The 16,290-nt window shown below is 42.0% G+C and overlaps 1 protein-coding gene across 1 annotated transcript in view; it reads right to left on the bottom strand.

Moving 5' to 3' along the window:
* plekhg4 (pleckstrin homology and RhoGEF domain containing G4) overlaps nt 1–16,290 on the bottom strand; it is a 62,928-nt gene that overhangs the window by 39,345 nt on the left and 7,293 nt on the right. The window lies entirely within an intron of this gene.

The following is a 16,290-nucleotide window of genomic DNA, read 5'->3' as shown; positions in this document are numbered from 1 at the left end:
CGAATATGAGACACAGGCCTAGAATCACCAGCTGCAGTCCAAAGTGGTGGAGTTGGAGTCTGTCAGGATGATCAGCATCCTCTCTGGGCAGCTGAATGATATCATGAACTGCCACGACAGCAACCTGCCACAGAGCCTTTAGAGAAAATGCACGACAAGAAAAAGCTGGGACCGGCTGCTCAGCTGTGACTGAACTTTTTAATCAAGTGTTGTTTGGATCCTGCATGATGAATGAAGATAATAAGATGAAGACAAAAATGCTAAAACGAGTAGGGAATTATAGTGCAGTGGACCACCCATGTAAAGTTTGTAAGTGGAAAACAATGAAATGGATCTAATATCCCACATGAGGGACCCTGAAGCTCTCTGCATGTGTGGCAGGATTCACCTCACACTGAAGTAGGTCAGAGAATTTATTGGCCTGGGGGGGAATCTTATTTTACGGGTGTTATATTCAGGTAGCGTGTTCTTCGGTGGAGGGGTGTTTTCCCAGACGGAGTTGAGGGTGAAGGGAGGGGGAAGAGGCTTCATGTTTCAGGCAGGCTGGGGCAGGAAGATGACAGGGTGCTGAGGTACGGTGAGGACCTGCAGGAACACTGGCTCTTTGTGCTGCCTCCTCCGAAGCGCATCGCCGCGGGTCCATCCCAACAACGCAGCACTCAACACCGCGGACGACGACCACTTCCTATCGCTGACGAGTCCCAAGAGATAAAAACATTTCCGGCTGAGCTGCAGCCTGCAGGTTCAAAGGCTGAGCTTTTTTCCTCTGACATCTGACCCGAGAGGCAGCGTGAAAAACAGCTTCCATCAGGCGGTGAAGTGAAGCCCACTGGGTCAGTGTGTTAAACCCGATACGCAAGATGAGCAGCCCGCTCATGGAAACCTCTTCCATCAAATCCTGTTTACTGGAAGCGGATTTCTTTAACCGTTTTAAGAAGTATTACCAAATCTCATGTCATGAAATCTTTTTTTTTTTTTTTTTTTTTTTAAATCACCCAAACTAATTATCTTGAATTACACTGAGGCTTATCTGTGATATGTTTGTTGTAAGAATGTCAACGATCCATGACCACACCTTGTTTTCTGTCTGTAACCTCCATCAGTGCGAGTCCATTATCTGAGTGCCTCAAACATTCCTGCAGAGCTTCAAGGCTCTGTAAATCAGAGGCGTTTGGGCTTGTCAAGGGTCTGCTGGGTAAAAAGACGGTGTCGCAGGAAGAGCCTGAACACATCCGCTGATCTTTATATCTCAATTTAACCCGTGTGAGGTCCAAGGCATCAATGACGAGGAGTAACCCTAACCCCACTGTTTGAGAAAAATAAAAAGGCTTTTGGGGAAAAACTGAAATAATTTTTAGTGTGTGTGTTAACTAGGGCTGCCACGATTAGTCGACTAGTCACGATTACGTCGACTATTAAAATCGTCGACGACTAATTTAATAGTCGACGCATCGTTTGAAGCTTTGTAAGATCACAAAGGACGCAGGAATCAGTAGTAGGATTTAAGAGTGTAATAACGGACTGAAACAGAAGATGGCAGCACTGCATGTACAAGGATGCCAGCTGCCGTTAAACCCCGAAGAAGAAGAAGCTGTGTCCCAGAATTCATAGCGCAGCCCAGCGCAGTTGTCAACAATGGCGGCAGCTAGTTAGTTTTAACTTTACTCTTATTATTCTTTCTTGGTCACAATATAAACGTTTAACATATGTTCAGGCGAGAATGTAGCTGTGTAAACCTCAAATATCCGCTCAGTTTATCAGGACACCACATATTTTCAAAAGCGCTCCGACGTTTTCGGAGACGTCTGTTACCCACTAGCTCGTTAGCTAGGCGGGGGCAAGGCTAACTAGAGCCGTGAGAACACCGGACTCCCGGCAAATCGTTTTCAAACCCACCGCCGTCTTTCGCTAGTCAGGTTAAACATATATGAGTCACTTAGATAACTTAAAAATGTTATTGTTTGGCTTTCTTTAGTATTTTATTTGTTCCTGAGTAAATCGGTTTGGCTGAGATTAAAGTTATAGTTTTTGCACAGCTAAAACTGTCAAGCAGACAGCTGATTATCAGAAGTGTGAGACGCTGGAGAATATACTCCGGTGTCCTGTTATATTTTAGAAAGCAAGGAGTTTATTAAACTTCACCGAAACAATCTGCAAATTTCATTAAAAATTAATAAACTACCATCTTGTCTTTATTTTTAGTTAGCACCTTAAACACTTAAAGCTGTAAGCTAATGATAGTTATATAAGAGCAGATGCTGCTGGTGCAATAAGCTGTACGCTGTACGTCCAATGGATGATGATCTGATTAGTCGACTATCAAAATAATCGTTTGTGGCAGCCCTAGTGTTAACGGGAACTTTTTCTTTTTTTGCCCCAAATGCTGGGTTGGTTTTCGGGGTTTGGATCAGGGGGTACTGAGCCCTCACCTTAAATCCAGTTAAATAAACACAGCTTATTCCACAGTTGCTCTGAGGAAAAGAGTACATTTATCTCTATCCTAACATCACGTGCAGACCGGCAGAGGTTATGTCAGGCTGTGTGTTGCTTCTGGCACTGTCAGAGCAGCAGTTTGTCAGATGAAAGCTGTGATGTGCTGAGATTAAATGTTTTTATCTTACAGAATAAAAATAATCAATGCAGGAATGTGTTGAATAATGTTAGGCGTTTCTGCTTATTTAATAGGCTGTTTATGGAGATGATGATAAGTGCGCATCACCAAAATCTCAAACACTGATTCGCATCACAGCATAGTGCCATTTGGGTCATCCCAGCAGGGGGTTGATCTGCTAATCACAGAGAGAGGACTGCAGGCCAGGGAGAAAGCAAACTGCTATAAACCCGGTTAGAAACGGGTCATTCATGAGGGACGTTACAGACCAGTATGATGAAACATGATGGCATAACATCACAGTCTGAGTCAGCTGCTGGGGTGAGGACAACTTCAGTTCAGAGACAGGAACACGGAGCAAAACATCTGGAAAACTGACCAAAGATGGCTGTGCTGCGACTGTAGTGTAATTGAAGTGTTTTCTGAGTGATTTTCTGCTTTAAAAACAGTTGAGCAGGACAACCTCCTGTCTGGTGGACTCCTGGTTCTAACTCCTGCAGAACCTTTATGGTTCCCCAACATGCCTGAGCACGTGTTCTTCAGCCTCGCAATATTTCACCTTTGTGTCAAACACACCCAATCACACTCCTCCATGGCAACAACATTTCATCTCTGCTCAGGTGTGTGTGTGATTCAGCCTCCAAAATGTGACTCACTGAAACAACAGCCACACACTTATTTATCTCCATTGTTACCAAGTTGCACTGTGGCAATCGGAGCAGACTGGACATGAGATCCAGGGCCTTATTTTCAAGCCTTCTGGTCATGAAGAGTGACCAATCAGGGCTTTTACTGAAGACCTCCAGCGGGAGCCAACATTTCTGAAGTCTAACAATGAAGCACTGAAAGCCCGCAAAGCATTTCAGTCCATAATAAATCACGATCATTAATTTTGAGTTAATCCAAGCTTCGACAGATGACATTTTACTCAGCAGCTTCTCCTCTAAGACTTACAAACCACAAACAAATCCCAGTGAACCTGATATAAAGCCACTGAATTATAATGTCATTGGAGGAGGAACCCTGCATTCATGCAGACAAGCTTTTAACACCTTTTTTAACACCACTTCATTTACTTCACTGCTGCAGGAAAGCAGGAAGCTCTTAACTCCCTGAAAGAAAGGACTTCTTTAACGTGAAAGTCTTCAGGTTTTGATAAACTAAACTTTTTTACCCTCTGACTTTTGTTCCAGGCATTTTGTTCAGGCAAAGCGATCTGTTTATTACACTTTAATAAAACTGGAAAAACAGGAATGTTGTACAATTTTCTGGCCAGCAGTGAGAAACCTCACAGTGTACAGTGTAATAAGAGCTCACGGGAAAGACAGATATCTGTGGCAAACAGTTTTGTGTTGTTACACTTCTTTTCTTTTTACACTTCCCAGGCACTGGGATGTACTGCAGGGAGGGACGCTGCTGTGGCTCTTTGGGAACAAACTGAAGGTCAAACCAACACTGTGAACTTTCACTAAAACTTTGTCTCGCCTTCTTCTGAGTGTGATAAAATGTGCTCCTCGGGTCTGATGTTAGTTAATGAGCCCAGAGTGAACTAAACTACAAAAACACTACAGGTACAAATTTAAGTGTTCTACCATAAAATAAATGATAACCACTCTTCTGTTCACCCCCATATTAAAGCCATCTTTACACACAGACTACAACGTTTCTATAGCATGACACAAACAGGCAGTCAGTTAAATCCATTACGAGGCAGAGATGTTTTAGTGCCATTGCCATCCTGATGTTAGGTGTGACACTAGCTGTGACAAATGAGGGGTAGACAGTGAAGCCGCATGCTTACTGGCTAACGTGTGACTTTAAGTCATTAACCAATGAGCACCACCTGGATAATCCTCCTTCCTAACTGTGAAGGGGCTTTCACACAGGAAGTGAGTCACTCGTAGTGAGTCACTTTGCAGCTCACTCTTTGTTGCTAGCAAGATATTCCTGCAATTTATCTAATCACTTTGTGTTGTGTGGATTGATGGATCGATAGAGCTTGATATAATCTTCATAGCAATGATGAAAATGTATTTTATTTCAAATAATATAATATAATGCATGCATAATGCAAATAAAATTGGTCCTAGCATAGAACCCTGTGGAACTCCATAATTATTCTTGTGTGTGAGGAGGACTCCCATTTACAGTAAGTTTAAGACGTTGTGGCCTTAATGATCTTACTTTGGTAAAAGTCCATCTGATGCTAAATAGTCATAACTGACAGCAATAATAAAACTACAAATCTACTAACAGCTCAGTAAGAAAACCAAACTAGGTTTAAAGCCTATAAGGAAATCCTGAGAGGTGACGCACTGACCACAGGACCAAAACAAACAACCGATTTCAGGAGGAGCTGAGGGACAAAACAGGAGTACAATCCAAACCAGCATCATGACAGCCCACAACATCTAAATGCATTAAACATCACCACATTTTACATTTAACCCCAGGTTTCTCTGAAGGCTAGAGAAAAGCCCTCACGTTGTTGCAGCTCTTCATTAAAGACACACAAAGGTCCTGGTATACATAATTTTGGGGGGGTTGTTTGTTTTTTGGTTTTTTATGGAAACCTTCAACCACAAACTGACACTTAAAAACTTTAAAATAAAGATCTGAGAGTTTGGAAAAACACAAGAGGGTGAAGACAGGGACTCCAACTAAATGTGCATCCAAAAAAGCCATTACTGCTGCTTTTATTTACTGCACTTTAGCTGTCTTTGTGAACTGTTACATACTCGTTTTATTGCATTTGTTTTGCTTTTTCAATCATGGACATTTTAAACTGCTGAACCAACAGATGATTCTGCTTTTCTCTGTTTTGCTGCGAGTCTGAACTCAGAACTCAAGAGGTTTGAATTTAGAGGTTTATTTCAGCTGAACACAGACTCTGCTCCAAACCACACACACACAAACACACTCACACACAGTCACTGCAAGGACTTTTTAACTGACTGAACACACACACACACACACACACACACACACCATGTGCTGCAGACTGCTGTTGGAGACTGAGTGTGTGATCTTACCATGTTTGCAGTGTGCTGTCAGTCGCTGTGTATTCCAGTTTAAGACCATTTTAGCTCCTCTCTTCCTGTCTTTCCGTCTGTCTGTCTGTGTGCCGTGTGTCTCGCCTCCGGTGAGGTCTGATTCACTGCAACTCTCAGTCTAGCCTCTCACATGTTAAGCCCCGCCCACCAGCTGCCAATCATGCATCTCTGGATCCTCCCCCTGCCCTCCTCACCTCACCTCTCTGTCACTCTCTGCTGGCAGAACTTAAGGTACATCAACAAGATTCAAGTTACAAATACTGCAAATAAATAATTTAAATACCAAACAAAGTTAATCCAGTTTCATCACAACCTGCAGAATAAAACCCAGGAAAACCCAACAAGGAGCAGGTGAGGACAGATCCTCTGTCAGGGGAAATCTTGATAGCTCCGAGCAGGTTTATTTTTCTGTATTGTGTTCCTGAGACTTAAAACAGTTTGATTCAAAGAAGCCGTTCTAAACCAATTCCAGCTCATTTTAACTTCCCACACAGTAAAACATGATTTTTAGTGCTGTGTCAATGTGACTTGGACCTTCCTCAGAATGTGACAGGCCTGTTTTCCAGTATTACCAGCTATAAACACAGCACACCGATGAGACAGTGATAACTGTAACACAATATACCAAGCTAACTTTATCTCTTTTAATTTCTTTAGAGTGGACGTGTGTCGTTTTTTTCCCCACTTTAAAACTCTGATAATACAAACAGACGCAGTTTGTTCTAAAGTCTTCTCTTTGTTCTGTATCAGGAAAAAGCTGGTGTCGTTTATCAGCCCCAACTCCATTATGATCAGTTCGGTTTTACTGATAATGGCAGAAACCAACCTTCAGCCTTCATGTATCATTTTACTTCGCACTGAAGAATGATACTGACATTCCTAAGCTGGGCTCTGTATTTGTATTCAGTTACTTGTTTGTCCTGATTTGTCCTTATTTTTGTCTCGTGTCTCTTCATGTTCTGTCCTTGAGGCAAAAAAATATAAAAATTAAAGGACCTCTTTGTTAAATAAAAGTTTAAAAAAGGTCAATTTTGTTGTGAACAGACATGAAGCAAAGCCCCTGTGAAAAGACTTTCCACTTGTAGCCTTTTGAGCAAAGCCTTTCCCCAGCAAAGAATAGTCACCCAAATCTTATTAAAAAGACTCAGTTTGGTTAACTACTGCATTACTCTAATCACATTACATTTTCCACTCGTGCACTAAAGTAACAAAAGTTACCTATTCAGACACACATTAAGGATGCACTGGGATAACCAGGAGTTCAGCATCTTGCGGCACAGACCGGAGGAAGTGTGGATCAAACTTTCCGACTAACAGACGTCCAACAGCCGCCCCTAAGCTTACAGCACAGTTCCCAGGTGGTCTATGAGCGAGTGCTAAACAGGCAACATCCCACTTTGGTTCCAAGATCAGATAAGATCGAGTGTGCTCAGGATGCCCAAAATTATATTCATATGTTGAATACAGTAAGCCAAGACGGACAATATGCACACTCATTTTCTCAGACGTTGTAGAACGTTTGAGTAACAATGCAAAGAATTTCAGTTACACACACACACACACACACACACACACACACACACACACACACGAAAAGATTTGTTTTAGTTCCACCAGCAGGTCAAAGTGTCCACAATGAAAACAACAGACATGCTATTTGTTTTCATGTAAACCCAGAGAAAATGTGTCCAAGAACACGGACGATCAATAAATGCTCTGAAATATTCGGCTGATTTATCAGTCCTGTGATTAATCCTTTTGCTCTCCAGTCTCCTCAAATTTTGGGATGTCTAGTGTTTCTGACAAGTATTCACTGAAATCAGGTATAAAACAGCTGCAGATGAGTCCATCGGCTGACTCCAAGCAGTAACCGAGGGACGCTTGCATCAAAAGTCCTGAAGGATCGTTTTTGGCTCCTGCTGCCACCGAGGCTGAATGTGGTCACTGTTAAAAACATCTGCCTTGTGAATGCACAGTAATGGCTGAACTGAAGGGCACTAGAGGCCTCTGCTGAATCCATTACTGCCCTAACAAGTCCCACATGTGACGCCGCACTGCTAACAGTTTGCCGGCTGGGAACAAAGACCCATACAGAACTGTACTGACTCCCACAGCCTCCAGTCTGAAACAAGTTGATGGTCACAGCTGGAGACAAACAGCTGCTGCTATCATCACAGCAGAGAGACCTCTGAGTTTGGGGTCGGGGGTCAGAGATAATGTATGGCAGTGGGCTAGTGAGATGCTGAAATGGGCCAATGCCTGAAGCAGAGTTCCTGCTGATATAGGTCACCTGATGACAGCTCAGACTGGACCAGAAACCAGCTGATGGTGACAGCGATGAAGGGTTTTCCCAAAGTTCTCAAAGCTCGAGAAGATTAATGCGAGTCATTTTTGCAGTTTCTAAGATGTTAAAGTGACTAAGCCGGTCATGAATGTCACACGATTCAGTTTGATAGTCAGAGAAAATGGAAACACAAAGCCTAAAGCCTGTTTTTAGTGCCTGATATTAGACTCCTGCACAGTGCTCAAACTGTTCACTGAAGCTGGACTCCACAGAGAAGCTGATGCACCACTGAGACCAGCATAGGGTCGAGGGGTTTGTGCTGGTTTCCAGGGTGCTGCTGGGAGTCTGTCTGTGGTTTCCAGGAGCTGCAGAGAAAAACTGCTTTCAGAGCGTCCGTGTGTAGAAAACAGAGACAAACTGGCAAGGTCACAATGGCTGAGGCTCTGAAAGGATGACATGGAGTCCCCCCACCACCAACACTACTACCCGGACGTTTATGATGGGAACACTGGGGACTCTGCCAGGGTCTCCTCGAATTCCCAGCTCTCCCTTCAAATTAGAATTGTGGCGATTGAAGATCTGCTTGTGTCATTCATCATGTATAATCGCAGGCAAATGAAAAACAAAAGACAGATGCCAGAGCAGAACCAGCAACGGGCTTTATTTTTAACCTTTCAGTAAAAGAAAAAGTCATCCTTTACTTTGAGGTAACTTTTAAATAATTTGATCCAATCAGAGAACGGTACCCACCTGTTTGTTCTGAGCAGCATTTCCCTACATACAGACTTTACTTGCTCGCTCTTATTTTGAAAGTTGGTAACCAGCCAGCCCTACCCTTTCCAGTGTTTCCCACCAGCAGGCTGATCAGGTTGCTGTTGTGACAGTCTGATATCATTCAGCTGCTCTCCAGAAGATTTTTCTTTACTCGTAGATTAAAAGAGTGCAGCTGGAGACCATAGTTCAGGTTCGGTCTACTCCTACTTAACCTCCAGAGAACAGGTTCGCCTGCTGAGCAGAATACAGTCTACCATCACTACCTGGATCTGGAGTCCATCCATGAACTGACTGAAGAAGCAGTTGAATATTGATCCTCTAGTTATTGTGTGCATATGATTTATTTACACATAAATACACTACAAAAGTTTCCTGTTGACTAATATACTACTCATTTAAACTGGAGAGAAAAGGAAGAAAGAGAAAACAGTTAAAACTGAAGAAAAGGACAAGGTTTACCACCACAAACTATTTCTGCAGGAAACACAAGATCATAACATATCCGAAAGGTGCGCAGGTGGAGGATACAAGCATCTATGCTCTATTAGCCCCACCTTTTTTATAAATGATGAGGGATTTAGGCAGGTCTCACACATATCCCGTTTCCCTGTGTCTTGGAGGAGTATTGCTCAGTTATCTGCTAACAACACAGATCAGGAGACGTGTCAGGATCTGGGGGGCTCCTCTTCTAAACAAATGCCTGAGGGGGGAACAAAACCCCCTCTCAGCCCCTGTTACATAAATGTTCCTGCAGCTTCACTTGTTCTCTCATGTCTGAATAAATGCAGGAACTTCTTTTATGTGAAAGTCCTGGCGGCGATGTGACCTGTAATGTTTCTGCTGCAGCACACAGAGACAGTCAGCGTGAGTCATTCACAGCACAGCAGGCCCCTGTTTAGCAGCTCTGACAGCCCCTCTTATGACCAGAGGCCAAATATCACCAAGTGCCGTGTCTCTACCTAAAATGAACATGAATGTAATCGACACCTGGGTTTTACCAGCAAGTGAGAACAAACGGTTAGGAAACTATAAGGAGGAAAATCTGTGAAAGATTTAAATTTGGGAGGGACCACTTTTAAAAACCGACACACGGTCCACAGTAGGGCTGCGACGATTAGTCGGCTAGTCACGATTACGTCGACTATCAAAATCGTCGACCACTGATTTAATAGTCGACGCGTCGTTTGAAGCTTTGTAAGATCCCAAAAGACGCAGGAATAAGTAGCAGGATTTAAGAGTGTAATAACGGACTTAAACAGAAGATGGCAGCACTGCGTGTACAAGGATGCCAGCTGCCGTTAAACCCCGAAGAAGAAGAAGCAGCTCTGTCCCAGAATTCATAGCGCAGCCCAGCTCAGTTTCCAACAATGGCGGCAGCTACTTAGTTTTAATATTACTCTTATTATTCTTTCTGGGTCACAAAATAAACGTTTAACATATTTTCAGGCGAGAATGTAGCTGTGTAAACCTCAAATATCTGCTCAGTTTATCAAGACACCACATATTTTCAAAAGCGCTCCGACGTTTTCGGAGACGTCTGTTACCCACTAGCTCGATAGCTAGCCGGGGGCTAGGCTAACTAGAGCCGTGAGAACACGGACTCCCGGCAAATCGTTTTCAAACCCACCGCCGTCTTTCGCTACTCAGGTTAAACATGATATATGAGTCACTTAGATAACTTAAAAATGTTATTGTTTGGCTTTTTTTGTATTTTATTTGTTCCTGAGTAAATCGGTTTGGCTGAGATTAAAGTTATAGTTTTTACACAGCTGAATAAACGTCAAGCAGACAGCTGATTATCAGAAGTGTGAGATGCTGGAGAATTTACTCCGGTGTCCTGTTATATTTTAGATAGCAAGGAGTTTATTAAACTTCACCGAGACAATCTGCAAATTTCATTAAAAATTAATAAACTACCATCTTGTCTTTATTTTTAGTTAGCACATACCTTAAACACTTAAAGCTGTAAGCTAATGATAGTCATATAAGAGCAGATGCTGCTGGTGCAATAAGCTGTACGTTTTATGTTCAATGGATGATGATCTGATTAGTCGACTAATCGCAAAAATAATCGGTGACTAGTCGACTATCAAAATAATTGTTTGCGGCAGCCCTAGTCCACAGGAACACTTTCACTGAGTCTCCTCAATGGTGTGGTGCTCGTTCAACTTGATATTTTCATTGTCAGGGAATGGATGAAGAGGCAAGGAAGCAAACAGGAAAAACAGGAAGTCGGTGTATCTGGTTAACCGTTAAATGTTGTCTCTCGGTTGCCTCGGGATGTTAAAGTCCACGAGGACAGCCTGACCTTGAAGGTCAAATCCATGGTGCATAACCTGATGAATTGCCATAGCTGGAAACGCAGTTTTCATAGCCAGAAATGTCCTTCACAGGACATTATAATTATAGTTGTGGGCCACAAGTTTGCCTCTCTTTCGTCCACTTTTGTCTCTAAACAACATTACTCGGCCTCGCCTCTCCTTCACTGAACACAACTCCCCCTCCTCCCCCATCGCTTCACCTGCAGGCAGCCACAAGATGGACACGGCAAATCTCCGTTAACAAGTTACTGCGCATCGCCCCGTGCGTGGGGCTGGACGGCGTCAACGTGCTAACGAGCTAACCACGCTAACGGCATGCACGGCCTGAAATCCTTTCATTTTCTCAAAAATTGACAGCGCGCCTTATGTATGAATTCTGATGTGCTTGATGACCGCGAACCGATTTTATGTGGAACACGGCGCTCAGCAATCTGTCAAAAAATGTTTCAGTACAACTTTGGTCAGCTACGGAGCTGCACCGCTTGATGGATTGTCGGAGCATTACGGCTACCGAGGAGCCTCGCGGAGTGATACGTACTGTGCTTCAACGTAATATTACCGTATTGTGTGTATAAGGACCATAAATGGCACCTGTTAAGAGACATGGTTACGAAGCGGATTTCAAACTCCAGGCTGTCAGTCACGAACTTGGGAACAGAGCAGCTGTGAAATCTGTCTTTGTTATTATGCTCAGCGTCTTTTAGTTTACATTTTGACTGCACAATTGTGAGCTCTTTGTTATGCACAAAACCAACATAGTTTTCTCTTATTTATGGAGCATTATTATTTAATAAATGCTCATAATTTATTTTTGAGTAGTTTTTTCATGTACATCTATGCTCTATGTTAATAAAAGTGCCCGTGTGACATCTGGGACACAGCTTTGACTAAGAACTCTTTTTGTTCTTACCTTGTGGCTTTAAAAAAAATATCGAGATATATATCTTATATCGCCATCCAGCTAAAAAAATATCGAGATATGAATTTTGGGTCATATCGCCCAGCCCTACCTTCAGGCTTAAGGACAGGAAGCGGCACACAAGACTGACTCACTGGTGGTTTATGCACCAGGCAGGAGAAACCTCACATCTGTGACGCCTCAAATCAAGACTAGTTCAAGTCTGCAGTGATGTGCAAAAACAAAGATGCTTTAGTGGAGTTTCAGAGTAAAAAGACAGTTCAAGATCATCATAACTGGCCCTCTTTAATAACCAACACTAAAATGAAGAGGTATAACATGAAACAACAGTGACACAATTCCACTTTAATTTTAAACTGCACGCATGACCACACCGTGGCCCGGACACAGGAACCGTTATACGCCTACTCCTGCTTACACTTACACCGTCACATTGTTACCGGGCCACACGCCTTCCAGCACACCCTCTCACCTGAGACAAACAGGTGAGCTCAGCAGACCTGCACATGAGCACACAGAGCATCAGTCAGCGTCAGTGACTCATGACCGCAGAGTACACAGCTAAATAAGACTGCATGAATGGGTGTAGAAGCTTTCACTGGATTAGTTGAGACAACATGAACGGGTCAGCAGACGTGGATCAAACAGCTCCACCTCGGGCTTCAACACATTCCTCAGCACTGAAAAAGGTCCTGCACCCCATTCCTCATATTCAACAAAATAAGAATCCACAGTTTTTTCACATTAAGAAAATTTGTGGTTTTCACCTTTGACCAAAGGGAAGAAAACTGTGCAAGAAACTGTGTCTTCATCCTTTGGTTTACCCAAACCTAAATATATTTACGTATTTATCAAATGGGCAGAAGTGGCAGTAAAATGCAGACTTAAATTAGATACCAATCAAGGACCAACCATGTTAAAAACACTCTCCAAACACTGATTTCGAGCCAGGAAAAGACTAATCGCGGTTATTGACATCAGTCCGAGTCAGACTCCAAGGCATAAAACAGCAGACTGAAGGACTCGAGTGTTGTAGCTTAAGTCTAAACAAACATTTTGCTGGCTGTGCTTTTAATACACGTACAGTAACTGGAGCTCCATCACCTGTGAGTAATTCAGTGCCGACCCATTAACCGTGACCCTGACCCTGTGTATGTGCTCGGCTGAAGAATGGTGGTCCACACAATAACAGACAGCTGCTTCAGCACATAATGAGGTTTCTGTGATGGAGACAGTTGATGAATGTTTCCAATGTGACAAACAAACACACCCGATGGAAGGAGAACAAAAGGAAGATTAATGTGAATCCTGTTCAAACACTCCTGTTTCCATCAGGGTTAAATGAATCCTGTTTACCTTCCACATTCTAATTTGCTCCACAGGGCCTGCAGCGCTCAGTCGAACGCTCACAGAAGACGCAGTGCTCACGTGACTGCACAGCATACGGTTTTATTATGTTTTCCTTCAGGCTGTTGCATGAAAATGACATGTTTCTCCAGTTTAAAATCTCATCAGTCACTCACTGAGCTCTGACTCCAGAGCCCCAGCTGCACAAACAGGCCTCAGATTATATTTGCACATTATATTTGCTCCTCTGACATTTTTAAAACCAATTTAAAACCAATTTCAGCTCTTTAGCCTTTCGCTTTAAAAAAAAAAAAAAAAAAAAAGAAAGAACGAACTAACATTTGTTTTATGTCATTTAGCGTGTTCTCTTACTCATTTAGCTGTGCACCACTCAGGTGAACATCTGTTTATTTGAAATGTGAATTTTATCTGTTTACTTTTGCTCATCCGAATTTGAGAGTAAAATATTACTTATTTTATTTAAATTTTCCCTCATTTGAAGTTTTTTTGCAGTTTTGATTTGAGATTAGTTTTCACCTTGATATCCATTTTCTTATACAGTATGTCTTATTTTATATTATTGAAGTACATGCCCTTTTATTAAGCTTTTTATTGTCTTAACTGCTGTGACTAAGGATTTTCCAACTTAAAAAAAAAGAATATTGTGTATTTGTTTATTTATTTATTTTAGCAAAAAGCTTTCAACAAAATAAACGTTTTCCATTAGAGCTGTCAGGAGGTTAAAGGACACTCAAACATAACTTTGGGTAATTGTTTTCTTATTTTTATGTCTTTCAGGATCATATGCCACCTACTCGTGGGGAGTAGGTGATGAAAAAAAACTGATCAAAAATCCACAAAGAACATTAAAATTATAAAAGGCAAAACCCTGCAAAGTTGCAAAAAGGTCACCTGATTAATGCAGCAGAAAATCATTAATCTGGTGATTTAGTCCAAAGAGTGGTAAGATAAATATTTGAATTCAAGCTAACTATTTCATGACAGAGCGTGCTCTCAGTGCTCCTGTTTATTTTTTAGGTGATGGCTACACACTAGACCTCTAATATTTAAATATCTTCAGTTTGTCACAGATCAAATTCAAATTAATTTGACTGATTGAACAAGTATTCTTGGTGTGTGGTTATAACTGCAGCAGTAGAATCAAATTCATATAACCAACATTTATATAAATCACCTAATGTATACATGCACATTCCTGGGACAAAGCCAAGTTGTTTGCAGGTTACTCAGTTATTTCGGTAACCTGTGGCTTAACAAGCTGCACATATAAAACCTTTTCCCCCCGCACAGAAGCTATGATGCACTTAAAACATACGGTAAATAAAAGATGACTGATTTCTTACGGTTCAACAAAGAAAAGAGCTTCTGATTCCTTACATGATGACACAAAGCATTATGGGTGCACAGAGAAGGGGAGGAGGTGCTCTGAGGCTTCTGAGGAGGAAATCAAAGGAAGCTGCAGCAGCATGAGTGCAGACTGAAGTTAATATCCGGTTAGTTAGTGAGCGGGTCAGGTAAACTCAAACTATTCAACATACTCATCATGTGTGCAGCAGATCAAACAAAGAGCAGGAGCAGCTCTGCAGCATCTGTGAACATGGTTACTTTTCAACTGATGTAAAGCTAATGATCAATTTGCCCCCAGAGTCAGAGGAGGAGCAGGAAGACAGTTTCCTGTCTGAGAGACTCATTGATTTATACATTAAACACTGACACAGGGGGTCCGTGGGGGCCTGTGGGGGTCTTCAGAGCATTTGAAGTTTGGATACACAGGCCTACTTTTTAATACAGGCCAGGACAAAGAGAAACCTCCAGACTTTTCCCTCATTAGTGGGAGCAGGAGGTGAAGTGAAGGTCGTGGGTGTGACTCGCACTTCATTATACAGCTCAGTGCACATGAAGGGGGGGGGGGGGGGGGGGGGGGAGGACACCACGGCTAGTATCCAGACAAACCAAAGGCCTGTATACAAATGAACACAGCTTTCAGGTTTCTGCTTTTCCTTCACGTCTCTCATATAGATAGATCTCGATAGATCGATAGATCTCGATAGATATATATGGATAGTTCTAGTTCCTGTGTGAAACTGTGGGGATCAACAACTGTAAATATATTATTACAAAGAATGAGCCAATCACAATATTAACAAGCCTGGTTACTATGATCACATTGAGCCAATGAAAGTACTAACAAAAAAAAGGCAAATATTTTAATCTGTTTTCCTAATTTATCATTCCTGCAGCTAAAGACTGCATGAAGTTAAGAGTTTATATATCATGAGACTGTGTGGAATTTTAGCTCTCCGTCACAAAAACTGTCAGTGTTAAAGTATTACGTACACTTTGAGTCCGTGGATGCTGCCTGTAAACAAAAATGTGAATTTTTCAAACATTTATTTGGGAAAAATGAGACAGAACGCGTCACAACGTCTTGAGACATGACTACCAGACACCTAAACTTAAACAAAGAAATGCCTAACTGAAGTTGTTAGATGATGTGACGGTTTGGGGATATTGCAATCATCACACATGGAAGTATTTTTGTCTTCAACCATCAGCTACACTTTTTTTCTTTTTCTTCTTCTTAAATCAGTCTGCAGAAAACTGTTATACTTAAATCAAATAAAAGAATAAAGAATAATAATTTAAATAATGATATCTAAGACTATAGTCTGACTTCCAGCAGTCAGGTTTCCTCTCAGATACTGTGTGTGACACATGAGGCTGGCCAGATAAGATCAGTATCTGCTAAAGGCTACGTCCACACGTACACGGGTATTTTTAAAAACGGAGATTTTACGTTTTCGTTTTAAAAAATAAAAATTGCATGAAATGCGCTTGCAGGAACAAAAACATAATATTCCAGAAGCTTTGCCGATCCGATCAGATGTTCGTAACACTTCCCACATTGAAAAAGACGTCAACACGAACTATCGCATTTCCTGCCTGAAACCGGAAGTGAC

The sequence above is a fragment of the Diplotaxodon limnothrissa genome, linkage group LG1 (assembly GCF_057381915.1).
Source record: "Diplotaxodon limnothrissa isolate DT_005_m linkage group LG1, D_limnothrissa_male_GT1.1, whole genome shotgun sequence".
Lineage (NCBI taxonomy): Eukaryota > Metazoa > Chordata > Actinopteri > Cichliformes > Cichlidae > Diplotaxodon > Diplotaxodon limnothrissa.
Note: the sequence above shows the minus strand (reverse complement) of the source record. Positions and strands in the feature narration are given on the sequence as shown.